We start from the raw sequence: 15,879 nt of genomic DNA on the forward strand, positions 1-15,879 counted from the left end.
TCTGACTCAGCGGGTTCTCTATATCACTCAAATTTTAATAAATCAGAGCAAGGGATGGACTTTTTTTTTAGTTTAACAGTCTCAATCTCTGAATTTAAGGCTACTGAAGAATAGATTAACATTTATAATTGCTAGGTGGATCAGTGATGCAAATTGAAAATGGGGATTTCAAAACAAATTAACCTTTGCAGTACATCATGTGGAGACAGACAGAGTGGTATCGTTGAAAAGGTGCCCCTCATCCTTGAAGTCACAAATCACTGTACTCTTCATGGTGCCTTGCTGCTCCACAGCCTCTGGAGTCTCAATCTCCAAAAAATAAGCTGTGATAACCAAAAGAGCCACAGGGGCTGGCAAGTCCCTGCATGGGGGATCCCTGCTTTGTGTCGCTCCATGCAGACTTGTATATTTTGGGGCTAAGATTAGGATGTTTAGGCTAGGGGTAAATGGGTTTATAATTAGATATGTTCCAACCCTTGACCTATTAATTGAGGCTCATTCTTCCCTCCATCTACCCTCTGCCTGTAATGAGACTGTGATTTAAAGCAGTTGAGGGAAAATGGGCCTTCTGTACCCACACACATTTCTGCTTCGATGTGCCTGTCCTGTGCTCTTCTGAGAGCCTTTCTGTCTCATGAATAGAGCAGGACACTCTGTCAGTATGGTCTGTGCTGTATTTAGTTATTTATAAAATCAAGAGCTGAGATCCCACCTGGAGAGAACCATGCTATGTGATCAGCAGCTCTGCATTTGCCATGTTTCTCCTCAGGCAGAAGAGCAGTCCTCACTGGAGAAGATGGAGTGGATTTTGATGGCACCACACAGAATCTGAGGAGGTTCCAGGCTGTTCCTTCCATGCTGAGACATCTATGGAGGTGGGAGATACAGACCCCACAGATACAGGTGGGAAAGAGTGGGGCAATCTTAGGACGACCATGGATGGAATGGAAAGAGTGATCACCTCTGAGAGCAGAGTTTGGTCTCTTGCTGCATCAGCTCCTGGGAAATCCTGCCAGTCAGTACAGGAGCTCCAGGCTTTCTGTGGGTCCCCAGGAGCAGAAGACAAGCTAACCATGCTTGGGTGTAGGCATGTATGATGGGTTCCTGACATGGCTCATAGACTCACAGTAAATTGCTGTTTTCACATCTGCAGTTCTTTGCCAAAAATGTAGATTTCCGTGGAAAACCTTTCATACCTTCAATGCACATCACAGAGTATGCTGATTTGGAAGGAATACACAAGGATCACCGAGTCCAGCTCTTACCCTGCACTGGACATCCCAAGAGACACACCAGAGTGCTCTCAGAGTGCCTGACAGAATTGTCCAAACACTTCCTGAACTCTGCCAGGCTTGGGGCTGTGACCACTTCCCTGGGATGCTACCACTGATCACTGAAGCTGAATACAGAAGTACTCTCTTTTTCTCATAATTTGTGTGCTTCCACAGCCCTTTCCAAAACTGAGCCTTTAGAAACAAATGCAGAGTACATGACCCATTAGTCTGACCCTGTGGAAAATATTAGATTATGCAGATGTTTTTGCACATCCTTTGTGTAACGGTAGAGCTATTGTGTAACTTGATTTTTTTTGTTATGAGCAAACTTACACCAGGGGCAGCTGGTAGTACTATCTTCTGATCACAGAGCTCCAGAAGGATATAAATAGGGAATGAAGAATGAACAATCATATTAAAAGCTTGCCCTGAGTGATTTTTTTTTTTTTTTCTGAGCTTATAAATAGAAATAAAACCTAAACACACCGGAATAAACAAAACTAAATAGACTGAAATAAACACAGAACTGTGGCAGGTATTGTCATCACTGCTGACATGAGTGAATGGTTTTTTTGGTTAATGACAAAGCAAAGCCAGGAAGGAACCTTAAAGATATCCAAGTCTGAGCAGTGGAAATGCTAGACTGTTTTTCTAGGAGGTGGAGCAGAGATGAGGAGCCCAAGCCCTGTCTGGTGTCACAGGGTGTCAGTGGCTCTAGGTAAGGCTTGGTGATGCACACACCAGGGTGTGGGAGGTGGGGACAGACCTCTCCTTTCCTTCCAGGGCCACACCAGCCTCTTCCAGCTGAGATGCTCCTGCCTTCTGTCATCCAGAGGATGGCAAAATGTGGGTGGTAGGTGAAAAAATGCTGATGAGGCTACTAAAGAGTCAGCCAAATACTTGGAATATTTTTCAAAACTTTTGGCAGTCGGAACAGGATTGCAATCTGGAAGAAAAAGACCTGTGTGTCTTGTTCAGTAGATGTTTCCAGCTGCTGGTAATTGTATTGGCAGTAGGAGTTAGGTAATAACTGCAAAGTTATTGCTTTTTAATGCATGCAAATGTTGTGCAACTGCCACTGATGTTCAGCTAGACATGCCCTACTTTGCATGTCTCAGTTTTTGCCATCTAAATAAATTGCAGGTTGTTGAACAATCTCTTCCTTTCCCAACACTATATTGTTTGCTAAACAATTTTTTTTTCTTTTTTTGTTTGGGTTGTTGTTTTTTTTCTCCTCTAAGAAGAATGAAGTATTGCCTTTTTCCAAAATCAAAGCTCTTTAGGATGGTTAGCCTTTCTGGTCTGTCTTATTACTGATATTTATACAGATGTACTGGCAAACACAGATTTATTGCAATATTTATTAGGCTGAATTTGAGGTTATTTATAATGTGGTTAGATGGCTATTTATTAGACATGTCACTGTAGCTATTTAACACTTCTATAGCTGTCTAGCTGGTATTAGGACATAAAACAGAATTTATTGTATTTTATCCAGAAAATATTACACGAAGAGTAAATTCTAACAAAGACACAACCATCAGAATAATGAAGGGACCAGGAAGAAGAAAACTGCTGTTTTAAACAGCAATTCTCAGCCAAACTGAAGGAGGGAAATATTTAGGATGTGAGGAAGTCCAGGTGCAGTTTTCAGGTTCCCTAAAGTGCACCAACACTCTGCCTAACAGCTGACCTTTCCCTTATGAAATGGACATTTTTCATTTAGAAAAGGAAATGAGAGTCATCTTCTTTGATTTGTTTTGTGCTGATTAAGTAGAGTTAAAAAGTTCTATGGGACCATTTTCTCAAGGAACAACTTCATAAGAATCAAGTATTTCACAGGCAGGTGTTACTGTGGTGTTTTTAATGTCTTGTGTTAAGGTGGTATTGACTAGTGTATTTCACTGTGATGGATTCCAAAGACTTTTTTTCATATTGGTGTTTTTTAACTCTGCATTTCACTGTTGTGAAAGCTTTCTGCAGCATCAGGACAAAAAGCTTTATTTCTATTAATATCTATGGGGTTTGGATCTTTTCCTTATTTTAAACAGAAAATGAGTGCACATGTTGAATGTCTCATGGAGAAATGTGAAGGAGACTTCCCTGCAAGGAAGAGACCATTAGTGTAAAATAAATTTTCAAAAATAGTTATGAATTTCCTTTAAAAATAGTTTCCTGTAACCTTTAGAAAATGCAGATTCTTTAGGAAAATAAGTCTCCCATTTTCATATACACACACAGACCATCTTAAAATACTTCACCAAAAGAAGCCAGTCTCTGTTTAACAAATAAACCCATTTCTGTGGGAGGATGTGGAGGAGGGAGGAAATGAGGCCATGGAAGGTTTGCAGGTGTGGGGGTGAAGCTGGGCAGCCACTGCTTCCCACTGCTTGTGAAGGTGCAGGGAGACAGGATGGAGTGAAGGGAGCTGTTCTTTTCCTTGGGCCTCCTTTTGGCACTTTCTTGGGGCAAAGGAGCGTTTGTGCAGAAGCAGCAGGCTCCATCCTGGCCCTTGCCTTTCCAGCCTAATTCAAATTGTACACCCCAAGCCCCATGGGATAACCCTCCCTGCAGATACCTAATTATCTCATCACAGGATAGCAGCTATTGTGGACCAATAAATACATATTTATCCCTTGATTCTTGCAGATGGGGGAACACAAATACTTCATCCTCCAGCCTTGAATGGCACGAGATGAGATCTTGACCAACACAGAAGTAGGAAATCACGGGGGAAACCTCTGTCCAGATTACACCTGCTTTGAGATAAGTTTAAATGATGATTTTTAGAGTGTAGCTGCAAACTAAGCTCAAGCTAATGATGGTGAGAAACTACAGTAGGTAATTCAAGGAGACTATACATTTTCTTAAATTCATTAGCTGTCCACTGAGGGTTGAAGAGAATATAACTAAAAATCATTACAAGTGAATTATGAAGTTCAAATACAATGAGTTACTTTGCTCATACAAAACTTCAAGGGAGACAAATCAGGGAGGTTTATTAGCATAGCCTACTTTTTTAACAAACCTTACAAGGAAGGGAAAATATAATAATGTAAGTTAGTTGAAGATTCATGTTTCCATAATAGCTGTACCTGCACTATCCTACCTGGGAAATTTATTCTCTGTGGGTGATGATGCTGTTGAATAGTTTTTATTTCTCAGCCATTGTTATTTTTTTCCCCTCTAAGAAGATTGTTTGTGCATGCCTATTAACATGCAATCCTCTCCTACCTAGAACTTTCTTCAGCTGCATTACACCTGAGCCAGGGGTTTTGCAAGGGAGCAAAGGGCAGCATGCAAAACTGATCATAAATACACTCCCAAAAAGTCATTTTTATTTGAGCTCATTCATTCTAATTGTTCTCTTGAGGCTTGATTTGGAACACAGAGAAAGCCAAAGGGGACTTACTGGGCTGTGGGTCAGGTTTTCAGGTCACCTGTACATGGCAAGTGGTGAATAATGAGCAGCACTGTGCCAGCCCCTTAGGCCTGACCCTGAGGATGGAGGTAAGAATTCAACCACTGATCTCATCAAGTGCATTCTCTGGGATGGAGGAGAGCACAGCCACCAACTCCTTCTGCAGCAAAAGGCAGCCACAAACCTTAATGATTAGCAGGCTGGTGTGTCCCAGTAATGCAGTTGACCATGCCCTGATTAAGTGGTGCAAACTGTGCCTCTGAACATTTTCTCCGTGGAATTCGTTCTTTTGTTGATGGCAATGGTCCAAGAAGTTGTTAGTCACTGCTGGGACTTGATATGATTACAGATATATTTCCATGTTCAATTACGAGTGCTGTGATGACTGATTTGTCCCTTCCACTGGTATAAACAGGTTAGGATTAACACACATATTATGCAAACCAAACTACATACATTAAAAACTGTTTCGAGTGGATTTTTTTCTCTTTTTTTTTTTTGTTTGCTTTGGGGGTTTGTTTGTTGATTTGTTTTGGGTTTTTTATTGTTATTGTGGTGGGGTTTTTTGTTTTGTTTTTTTTGGGGGGGGTTTGGTTTTCTGGGGGTAGGGGGGGTTCTAAAAAGAATCCTTTAAGCCAGTTTAAAAAGTTTGCTCTTGCAGACAGAAATGTTCTTTCCTTTAGTCTAGATTAGGCATTTGGATGGGAAATGGAATATGGAGGTACTGGCCCAACTTTCTGCACAACCACACATGAACCACTTCATGATGTGGTCCCTTGCCTCTGTACCAAACTTTAACCTACTTTGATTAAAAACCTGTGGGAGGTGGTAATCATCTTTTGTCTTTTTTAGGGACATCAGCATGTGTGATCCAAGTCTAGGGATTCTGGACATCACCACAGTAATTGTGATAAAAATCTGAGAGCCTCTTGGTCAATTCCAAAACTCCCACCTCTTTCTGCAGTGTTAAAAACAGGTTCTTGTTGAACTGCTTTTAGCTTTTATCATCTTTGTTAAGGCTTTTAGCACTTACCACCCCTGTCTGCATGGGTGCCCCTTCCTGGTGTCCAGTTGCTTTCCATACATTGAGTTTTACTGTTGTCACAAAGGATCTGGAAACAGATATGTAATTACCAAGTGTAAGACAGATACCTGCATGGCAGAAAAGGGAGTGTTCAAACCTGGAAACAAGGGAGTTAAAATTAATTTCTCTTACCCACTTTCCAAAGATGCCAGCCTTTCTATATGAACTCCTCTGTCATTAATCTAATAAAGCTCTACTTTGTTCATAATTTACTACACTCTTGAATAAGCCATTCTAATATTTGTGCAGGCTAAGTGCATAAATCATTGTTGCCCTTCTCTACTTTTTTTACTTACCTGGTTCTTTCAAGGTCAATAACCTACCTTACAACTTTCATCTGGTTTAAATTTTCAGCTATTGCCTTTACACCTCTCTTCCTTGTTCATCTCCATTTGGATATCTGCAGCTGTATCTTCTCAAGTAGCTATTGATCATGTCTCCTTGCTAAAGGTTGCTAAATTCATCAGCAGTAATGATACAAATTACATCTGTTAGGGTTCACTCACACCTTTCTTTTAGAAGGAGAGACTGCCTTCTGCTTTTGTTGTTATTGGCCATCTTTTCTGCCTAGGATATCTAAAACTAGAAAAATTTTATGCTGTAAAATATCCCCATTCTGACACATGTAGTCTTTCAGTGCCCAGGTCATGCAGAGAAAGTAATCCATCCCTACTGACCTGCAGGAGCCTGAAGTATAGCTGGGTAAGGCCCCAGTCCAGCAATGCACTTAAGGATATGCTTATGTAAACATAGGATCCATCCCATTTTTAGTGCAATTTGGTGAGAAGTGCATTTCAGAGCAGAGCATCTCCAGGGATGCTCCTTTTAGCAAGGGCTGTGCAGGGTGAGGCTGTACCAGTTGCCAACATGAACGCACTCCAAGGTATCTGGCAGTCTTGCTCAGGGCAAAGTAACTCTCTTTGTCTCACTTGTGGGGTGGCTGCTTTGGAATCAGTGTTTGTGAGTGTGAACCCTTGTCCTCCACAGAGCTGATGAGCTCTTAGGAACTTGAGTTTCTCTTGCTTAATGAGAAAATTAATTATTTAGGGTTAGGCAGAATAACTGGGTGCTGCAGGACTTTACAGCTCTGGCTGTTGTGTGCTGAGAGATCATCCTGTCTGCTGGCTTCATCAGTTCCTTGACCCAATTGTGTTGCTGCCACAAGTTTGCCAACTTGCACCAAAAAACACAGGAGTGGAGTTTTGTCATGGTTGCCTGCCAAGGAGTGAGGCTGGAATAGTTGCCACCGTGGTATAGAAGAAAACAGGAAGAACCTCAAGAGGCCACCTCACCTACCCCCACACAAACCACTCCTGACCCGTTTGTCTGAAGTGTTTTTTTAACTCTGTCAGCCGTGGAGATCCCCCAGCCTGCCCAGGCAATCCCCTCCAGTGCCCAATGACCCTTGCAGCAGGGAAGTTATTCTAGCTCTGAACTCAGGTCTCCCTTGCTGCATTTAAACCCATTACTTTTTTTGTGCTTTTCCTGTGGATGTGGATAACAATTTATTGCCTTCCTCTTTGCATAAGCCATTTATATAATTGACGACTGTTATCATGTCTCCTCTCTGTCTTCCCTGCTCTAGACTAAATAGCCCAGATAGGATGAAAGCTGGAATGGGGTGTCAGGGAGGAGTTAGAGGAGGAAATCAGAGAGGGATTAATCCTGCTTTCAGTCCCTGTAGAAACAGACTTTTCCTTCTGAAGGATGGGGATGTGGGAGGGGGGAACAGGATTCTCAGTGCTGCTGACTGACTAATGCAGCTCTGTGAAACATGGATCTGATTGATGGGCCACTGCCTCACAGACTGAGGAAGAGGGGCTTGGACTGGCCATCTGCTGAGCTGTGACCCTGCTACTCAGCCTCTGTGCTTGGAAATGAAGGCTTTAATTTCTTACATTGGTGAGGAGCACATCCAGCTCACACATCAGCTCCTGTGAGATGTATCTGGTTGAGCTTCTGTGCATCACAAAAGCTGTTCCCAGGTGCTGTGTGTGCCATACAATCAGACAACACCATGATGTAGCACCACCACCATCCAGACCACCCACCATGAGCCCTGCCAGGGAGCAGGAGTCCTCTCCTCTGATGGCAAAATGTTGTTTCTGCTGCCCTGACCTCAGCTCTGTGCTTCCCACCCATGGACAGCACGGGAAGCCACTCACCACACACGCTGCCTACATGTGTTCCAAGTGCCTACATGTTTACAGCTTGATTGCTGTTCATAAAAACCAGCACGTGGAACAGGCAAACACCATCCGATCCAGAAAGCCCTGGGGCATATTATGTCAATGTCACACACATTAAGAAAGTACAGCAAGCACTCAGAGTGACTTCTCGTGTTCAGAGCCCTTTTCCATTATTCACATCTGCTGTCAGAGCTGTAGCATGTATGCAGCCATTGCTGTCACAACCTGAAACAGAAATACCTCCCAGCCTGTGGAGACTTCCAAAAGCACAAGGTGGGGGGAAAAAATGTTTCCCTACTACTTAATGCTCCCAAACTACTTTTGGTGACAGTTTTGCAGCACGTAAGGTGAAGCTGTTTTCCCTAGACTCCTGGTGGCATGGGATCACAGGATTCTTTACATCAGAGAAGGGCAGGCCTTGAAGAAAGCAAAATATTAGATGCTGTTTGGGACAGTAAGAAAGCTCATTGCATTTCAAATGCACTCCAGACTAACTCCAGCACTCCCAGTCTCTTTCTCCCCCACTGGCTCATCAGTTGGCTGTTAAGGCTTTCCAGTGCAATTTCACAGTTAAAAAAATCTTGACAAATTGCTATCCAATTGTTTGGTTGGTTTTTGTTTTGTTTTGTTTTTTGTCTCCCTTTCCCCCACCCTTCCTTCTCAGAGTGACTTTGAAGATGACATTTGTATTTCTGAATTAAAACCACATTTCCCCAATATTGCAGAGGGGGGAGGCAGGGGCAGAAGAGAGAAGAAAAGCTTTTGTTCTCCTCCTCACAGTGACCCCTCACCTGCCAGGGCCAAGCTCCAAATAATTTCTAACAGCTGAGGTTAGTCAGGGACACCTAATCCCAGAAAGCTGGCTCTGAATTCCAGCACCAGCACAGAGTGTTTGAGTTTCATCAATAGCCATTCACATTTAATTCTCCCAAACCTCTGAAGTGTGAGTATGTGTACAGGTGTGTTAAATCTAAGTCTAAATGGCATCAACAACAGTGACAATATTATGTTTTTAAAGCTAAGCAAGCTCAGGAACTGTTCTGAGGATGCATTGGGGTCTTTTGAGTGTACCCTTAACAGCCGTGTCTACAGGAAGCCCAAGAATTGTGATTCTCAGGCAAAGGGAGGGCTGAGTCCTCATTCCCTGATTTCCTGCAATGGAAAAGGAGTGCTCTGTGCAAATGGAACTGAAAGTATCTTGAAGAGTGAGCTGAGACCTGTCCAGTGTTTTCAGAAGGGGCATAAGGAGCATCCTGGCAGCACCACAGAGAGAAACCTCTCAGGGTTCAGCTGATGGGAGGATGTGACAGCAAACGGGCTCACTCTGAAAGAAATGCACCTTCCCAAGAATGAACAGAGACCAGATGAGACATGTTGGGTAAAACTGCAGTTTTATCTTTGGAATCAGTCAGCAGGAATAATGTGTTATTTTTCTCAGGAGAGTTTTAATTTTTTTCAAAGATAGTCCCCTGGTTTACCATAGGTATTGGTGACCCAAGGATAAAACTCCAGTTCTGTTGCATCCCTTCCCAGAAAGGAAATTTCCAGCAACTTTTCTCTTTGTGGTGTTTGCTTTAAGACCATTTCTTTTTATTAAGAAAAAAACTTTGGTTTTGCTGTTTAGCCAGTTGAAATGAGTAATGAAAATGTTATTTACATGGCACAAAGGAAATGTTTGCTTTGAAATTATTTCATCTTACCAAGTGATTACAATGGGACTGCTTAGATGTGTGTAGCATAGAGCATCCAGTCTCTGTTAGAGCAGGTTTTCAGCCAACCTGATATAAACCATCCCATGGGAGAAAACAAGAGTAAAAAGTGTTAGGTATTTAAGGCTGACCATCCCATGGATCCGGTTCAATCTCCACAAGGAAACAATTAGGGGGTCTGAGAAGATGTCCTAAAAATATTGGAAGTTTCTGTGGAAGATGAAACACTAGAGAATATTGATAATTAAAAACATAGACTAGAAATAAAAAAAATTATCTAGAGAAAACTCCCCCAAGGAAATAGACATTTTCTGTTGTTCAGTGGAGACACCACTGAGAGCCTGCTAGTATGGAAAGTACTTGCTATTGATGAAAAGCAATAATATAAATCCACAGTATGTCTGAATTTAAATTAGAAAGGGAAAAAAATTAATAAAAAGGATTTACGTATTACAGCACAATTCCCTCAAGAAGCAAAAAATCTCATATTTGGAAGTGATTTAAATATAATAATCTTCAAATATTCATGGCTGAAAATGTTTCCTAAATGCTGTTTCCAAAATGCTGTGAGACAACAACGGTGTCCTGAACTGATTTCAAAACCATGGAAAGTAATATTGTTTCACATAAACACAGAAGAAAATGTGATATCAACAGAAATTAAAGGGGAAAAAGTTATCCAGGTCTGTGTGTCAAGAGCGGTGAAAAACAGAGAGAAAAGGCTTCAACAGGAAAGCTGGAAAAGCCAGCATGGAGAGGCAATGTCATTCCCAGCGCACCAACACATCCGTGCGATTTGTGTGGTTATGATCTATTCCCCCTCGGTTCCAGCAGCCACTCTCAGAGCTGCCTGCTGCCAAGAAGTAGGTCAGAAACCTATTTTTGTCCCTATTCTTCTGTGGCCACGTCGTGTTCCCTGCAGCAGAGAGGAAGGGAGGGTTTGCCTGGCGGCTGAGGGTCTGTCCTGAGCTGGGCAGGGTGCCCTGAGCCTCAGCTCCCTCTGTGCTCCCTGACCAGGGACAGAAATGATCCTACAGCAGCAGGCAGGGATTGCCCCTGGGAGTGCCCACCTCTCTCTGCTTACTGGAGAAGGATTTTAAGGGAATTACAGACTTAGTCTGTGGTTAAATGCCTGAACTAAACAGTGAATCTGAGCCAAAATGTGTGTGAAGTGCCAGCCCATCCAGTGATGCTGTACCAGAGCAGTGCAGGAGGTTTTTGTGTTAACTTGAGTATTAATGCTCTGGGTTAGAGGGGCCTTGCAAACCCTCGTGCTGCTGTGACTGAGGTGGGGATGGAGGGAGCTCGGGCAGGAAGCTGGAGATGAAGCAGAAGGAATTGTGTTGTGACAGAACATTTAGTGCTCTGGGGCTAAAAGCAGCCTGCTTTTCCTGCTGCTGTCCCCCAGGGCTAGTGATTTTATCACTTCTTCTCCTAACAGCCTTCTTGTCTTTCCATACATCAGCTGCCCTTTGCCCCCTGCCCCCCTCCTCTAAATTTATCCAGTTGATTAACATAATTCAGTAAAATTCAGTAATTGTTTTCAACTTTTACTTCCCTTCAAAATTAGCTAGAAGACATGTCATGAAGCTGTTCAGATTCTCCCACAATATCATCTAGAAATTATAAAAACCACAATAAAATTAACCTGAAGATACTATCTCTACAATCCTTATGTAATTGCCTTATTCGTATCTCTGTGTCATAAGCGCCAAAATCCTCCTCTTGTTCCTCACTCTTCTCTTGTCAATGCCAGGCAAAGGCTGCTGGGGACAATGGTTTTGCCACCCTGGTGACCTGTGACCTTTGGAGGATGAGTGATCCATCTCCCTGTGGGAGACTTGGTGTTTTGCCACTGGTCAACAAAACACTGTCCTCAAGTTCCACAAGTGGCAAACACAGTCAATGCCCCTGCCTCAGGGCCTGGCAGAGCCCCAAAACTCGAGGGTTTGTCACCACTGAGGTGACTGCAGGAGATGCCAAGCAGGAGCATTAATTGTCATGTGTCCCTCTCATGACATTTCTTTTAAATATCTTCAGTGCTCAGTCCAGTGCTGTGAGCCAGTTGTGTTCCCTCTGACATGAAACAAGCTGCAAAGCAGTTGCCTCATCATTCTGCCTCTAGCAGGACTGGAGTCCAGCTTTTCAAGCCAATTTTTCCCTTTTCACAGTGCACCTGTCAAGATCCCACTCTGGAACAGAAGATCAGAGCAAACGGGGGCTGAGGAGAACAAAAGCTGACCCAAACCTTTGACCTAAATTTAACATAAAGCCAAATGAAACCTTAGAGGTTTGTAAATGTTCATGAAACATTTCCACCTCCTGCTCTGCTCTCCTTTATCTTTGGTTTCTTTATACTTCTACACTTAGCTGTTTCTAATTGAAAGTCCAATGTAAAGCTCCCCTAAATTAATGGAAAGGCTCTCACTGATTTTAGTGCCTTCTGATTCAGCCTCCCAAAGAAAGGAAATAATTTCTTTAATGAAAGTGTCTTTAAACTTAGGAGAAATTAAAACCTGAAAAGAGGTACGGAAAAGCAGAGATTAAATGCAATTTTCCAGCTAGCAGCACATGTCCTTGATATGAACCCCACCCATAAAATTGCTATGGATACTGTTATCCCAGGAAAAAATATCACTCTACTGAAACAGAGAATTGCTGAGGCAATGGGGAATTGGTTTAATAAGCTTTAGTGTCTTCTTAAAAGAATGCTAACATTTCTACTTTTTGCAATCAGGTTGTGCTTTAGAAGCTAACTGCTGATAATCAGCTGTCATTTGTCACTTGAAATTTCCATTTGTATGTGTGAGAGTTTCCTTTGTATCAATATTGCAAAAATGAAACACATTAAAACTTTATTAGGAAAATAACTCTGCTACTCATGCAATTTTTAGCTTGTTAGGAGACTCTTTTCAGAAGGAGGTAGTGATAGTTTATGAGGCTTAGTTGCACCTGAATTTCCCTAAACAATGCATTCAATGGTCAGAATAAGCATGTTCTTGTCCAAGTTATATTCTGGATTCACTGATGAGAATCTCAAGGAAGACTGTGAAACCAGCCCAAACAAAAATTAGGATGTGGCTCATGTTGCAAGGTTGTTACACTGTCTTTTGGCGGCGACAGGTCCTGATGGATTGCTGTTGCCAGTTCAGAGCTTGGTCTCTGCAGTACTGACCTGCCTTGAGCTCTTGTTTTGCTCACACAAATTGAGTGTTTTCTGTGCGCATACTGGTGTGGCTGCATATTTTATTTGTGAATATAGGCACAGCTTATCTAGGGAATTATTCCCCATATCTGTGTAACAGTTTTGGTGTTCACAGTCACAGGGTAGATGCACACAGAACAACATGTGCTCCAGAGGCTGCTGCTTGGTGTTAATGGAAAACACAGATGTGCAAAGTGGTCCTAGGATGATGGTGTTAATAACAAGCACTGCTTGCTCATAATGTGCCTCTAAATGAGCATTAATATGGTTCATGTGCAAATTTTACACAGTATAGGGGTTTTTTTTCATTCTCTCATTTTCTTTTTGTCTCCTATTTGTGTTTTTTCCCCTTACTCTTCCTAAATTTTCTGCTTCTGAACTCCTCCAAAGTCCTCCCCAGTGTCAAGGCTGGACTGTGTGGTGTGTGCCAGCAGTACAGTCACTGTCCCTCTCCCAGGATCTGACAGCAATGTTGGCACCTTCTTCTGACCCCCCTGACCAAAATACCTTCTGAGTGTCTGCTGGGTGCCTTTGTCTTTGGAGGTTTGGGTAGTCCTGGCCATGCAGTAACCACTATTCAACTCCTGAAAGAAAATAAGGACTGTTACAGAAAGGTGCTGGCTGAGGTCCATGGACCATCCAGTGCAGGGGTAGCAGTGGTGGAGTCAATGCACTGGACAGAGAAATCAGGCACAGAAGCAATAATCCTATTTGCTTTTTTCAGCCTGGGTTAGAAGGGGAAAATTCTGTGTGTTGGCCTAGTGACAAGTCTATTTTGACTGTCAAAACTTAGAAAACTTTTTTTTCTCTCACAACTTGTCTTGGATCCAGTGGTGTGGGTTTTGTAAATATTTCACCTATCTGTTTCTAGAAACATACAGAGCATGAATTACTGGAAATGAAGCAAAATCTACCAGACATAAACTCAGCTCATCCTCTCTAGCTCATATTCTCTGAAGGCTCATTTGTTCTTTTCCTCTTTTTAGATATTTCCTCTCTTCTCTCTGGCCTGTTCTTGTCATTTGTTTCATCAGCCATTTGTTATACAACTCTTGGCAAAATATCAGGGAAATCTTCCTGACTCTGAATAGGGAAGAGCTTTCTTAAGGGAGCAACAACAGTTTCTTTACTTGGGAGTAAAGAAGTCAAGCCCAAATATTGTCTTTGCTGAGACAAAATTCATGAGGACAGTGAGGTGCTTTGTTGGACTCAGTGGTGCAGCTGATGAAGCTTGCCCTGTTGGGGTTTTCTTTGGTTTTTCAAAAGGTTTAAAGTGTTATTTCTCCCTGTGAAAATTGCCTCACTGCTGTGCCAGTGGTGAAGTAGGCAGTGATGGAGGGACGGACTGAGCTTCTGTCTGGTGGGAGCTGATCTCGCTGTGTGTGGCTCCATGGGGATGGTGGGTCTTCTCATCTAGGGGTGGGGATGCCTTTCTGGCTACAGGCATCCCAGACAGACATTAAAACAAGGAAACTACATCCTTTCATCTCTCCTGGGTCCACAGCTTCCTCAGCCCAGAGGAGGTAGCCTTAGACCCAGTCTGAGCCTCAATAAACTTTTCACTTTTGCAGTTTCACCCAAGGCTTGACTTTGCACTGGGATAATCCTGAGATTCCTTTGCTTCAGGTCTGTTGGGTTCCTCTCTGTCTCCTCTCCAGCTAACAGTTTATAGCAGAGCTGCACAAGCTCTAAACTGAGAGCAAACTGAAGGAAAGGCAGCTGCAGCTCACAGCCTGCCAGAGAGACTCTCCTGGCAGGTCTCTGACGAGCCTGTTACTACAAGTTCACTCCAACCAGCAATTCTGGCCAAAACAAAATTTTGCATGAAGTTCATATTAGTTCATATTAGCTCACATTGCCAGCAATTCAGTAGCTCCTTCTCAGTGCTTGAATCTCAGCTGAAAGATTTATGTGCACTTGCCATGCAGCCTCTCCGAGAAGGTCATGAAGGTGGGCAAGCATCTAGTTTTCCCAAATATCATGGTGCAAGTGAGTTGTGCAATATCATCTGGAAGGACTGAAGATTTTAAGTCCTAATACAGAGTTGTCATCTCTGCAAGATCTAATAACATCTAGATTAACTTTCAAAGCAACAAAGGACACAGTAAAAGTAGTTTTATATAGTAATTTTCGTTTTCACTTACTGAATCAGTGAGGTCTTACATCTATTGAATAACTCAATATTTATAAAGCCTTCCTTTTAAAAGAGTTTCTAATGCTTTGACTGCATGCATTAAAACTCATTTTGTGTGTTTTAAATTAATTATAACCTATTCAAAAGCACTTTCTCATCCTAAAGCACTCTGTGCATTATAGTCTCTGTAATACCTTCAGTTGCTACAGAGATCTCACAGAGATGAGGATGTTCATGATAAATAGATTTGGTATGTTTTTCATGTTCATTTAATTTTGTACATTTGCCAAAAAATTTAAAAAAAAAAAATCCATGTTATTCAAATTTTGAAGAAGGGTTGGTTGAAAAATCTCTAATTTAGTTCCTTTTGAGTCACATTTCAGTGGTTTTTTAGTGAATGGCAGTAGGCAAATATTAGCCACATAGCTAACATTTTCTAACGTTTTTCTGTCCTCTCCTGACTTATTCTAGATTAACAAGGCTGAGTTATTGTCTCGCCCCTTGTGCTAGGTGAACACTGTGTGATCTGGGCTGAGACAAGTGAGTCAGACCCAGTCCTTGGCTGGACCTGGAGTGAGGCAGTGGCTTCTAAGCTCCCAATCAATGAGTGCAGTGCAAAAGGTGGTGCTGCATGCAGTGACCTGCTCTGGAAGCTGCTCTCACACAGCTGCGGATGTACCCTCAGCTTCTGGAGCAGAGCCCACTTCCATCCTGCTGCAAAGGGCTTTGTGAACAGGAAGCAAAATCCTGCCCAGAGCTGTGAAGAACAGACAGAGGCTTTTAGGGGTGTCTGTGGGAAGGGGTGTTGGCTGTTCCCAGGAATGGGAGGCATGTCTGCAGTGGGAGGCAGCACTCACGGGGTT

The 15,879-nt window shown here is 42.6% G+C and overlaps 1 long non-coding RNA gene across 12 annotated transcripts in view; it reads left to right on the forward strand.

The window, feature by feature from the left end:
* LOC111934992 (uncharacterized) overlaps nucleotides 1-15,879 on the forward strand; it is a 109,502-nt gene that overhangs the window by 55,595 nt on the left and 38,028 nt on the right. For 5 of the 12 annotated variants that reach the window (XR_015274990.1, XR_015274997.1, XR_015274994.1 and 2 more), the window contains one exon: nucleotides 770-875. This is a non-coding gene — a long non-coding RNA (uncharacterized LOC111934992). Of the gene's footprint in view, nucleotides 1-769; nucleotides 3,420-3,923; nucleotides 5,174-15,879 lie in introns of those variants that run through there. The other 7 variants (XR_015274993.1, XR_015274992.1, XR_015274999.1 and 4 more) reach the window with 4 other exon arrangements.

The sequence above is a fragment of the Cyanistes caeruleus genome, chromosome 11, assembly GCF_971803275.1.
Source record: "Cyanistes caeruleus chromosome 11, bCyaCae1.hap1.1, whole genome shotgun sequence".
NCBI classification, from domain to species: Eukaryota; Metazoa; Chordata; class Aves; order Passeriformes; family Paridae; genus Cyanistes; species Cyanistes caeruleus.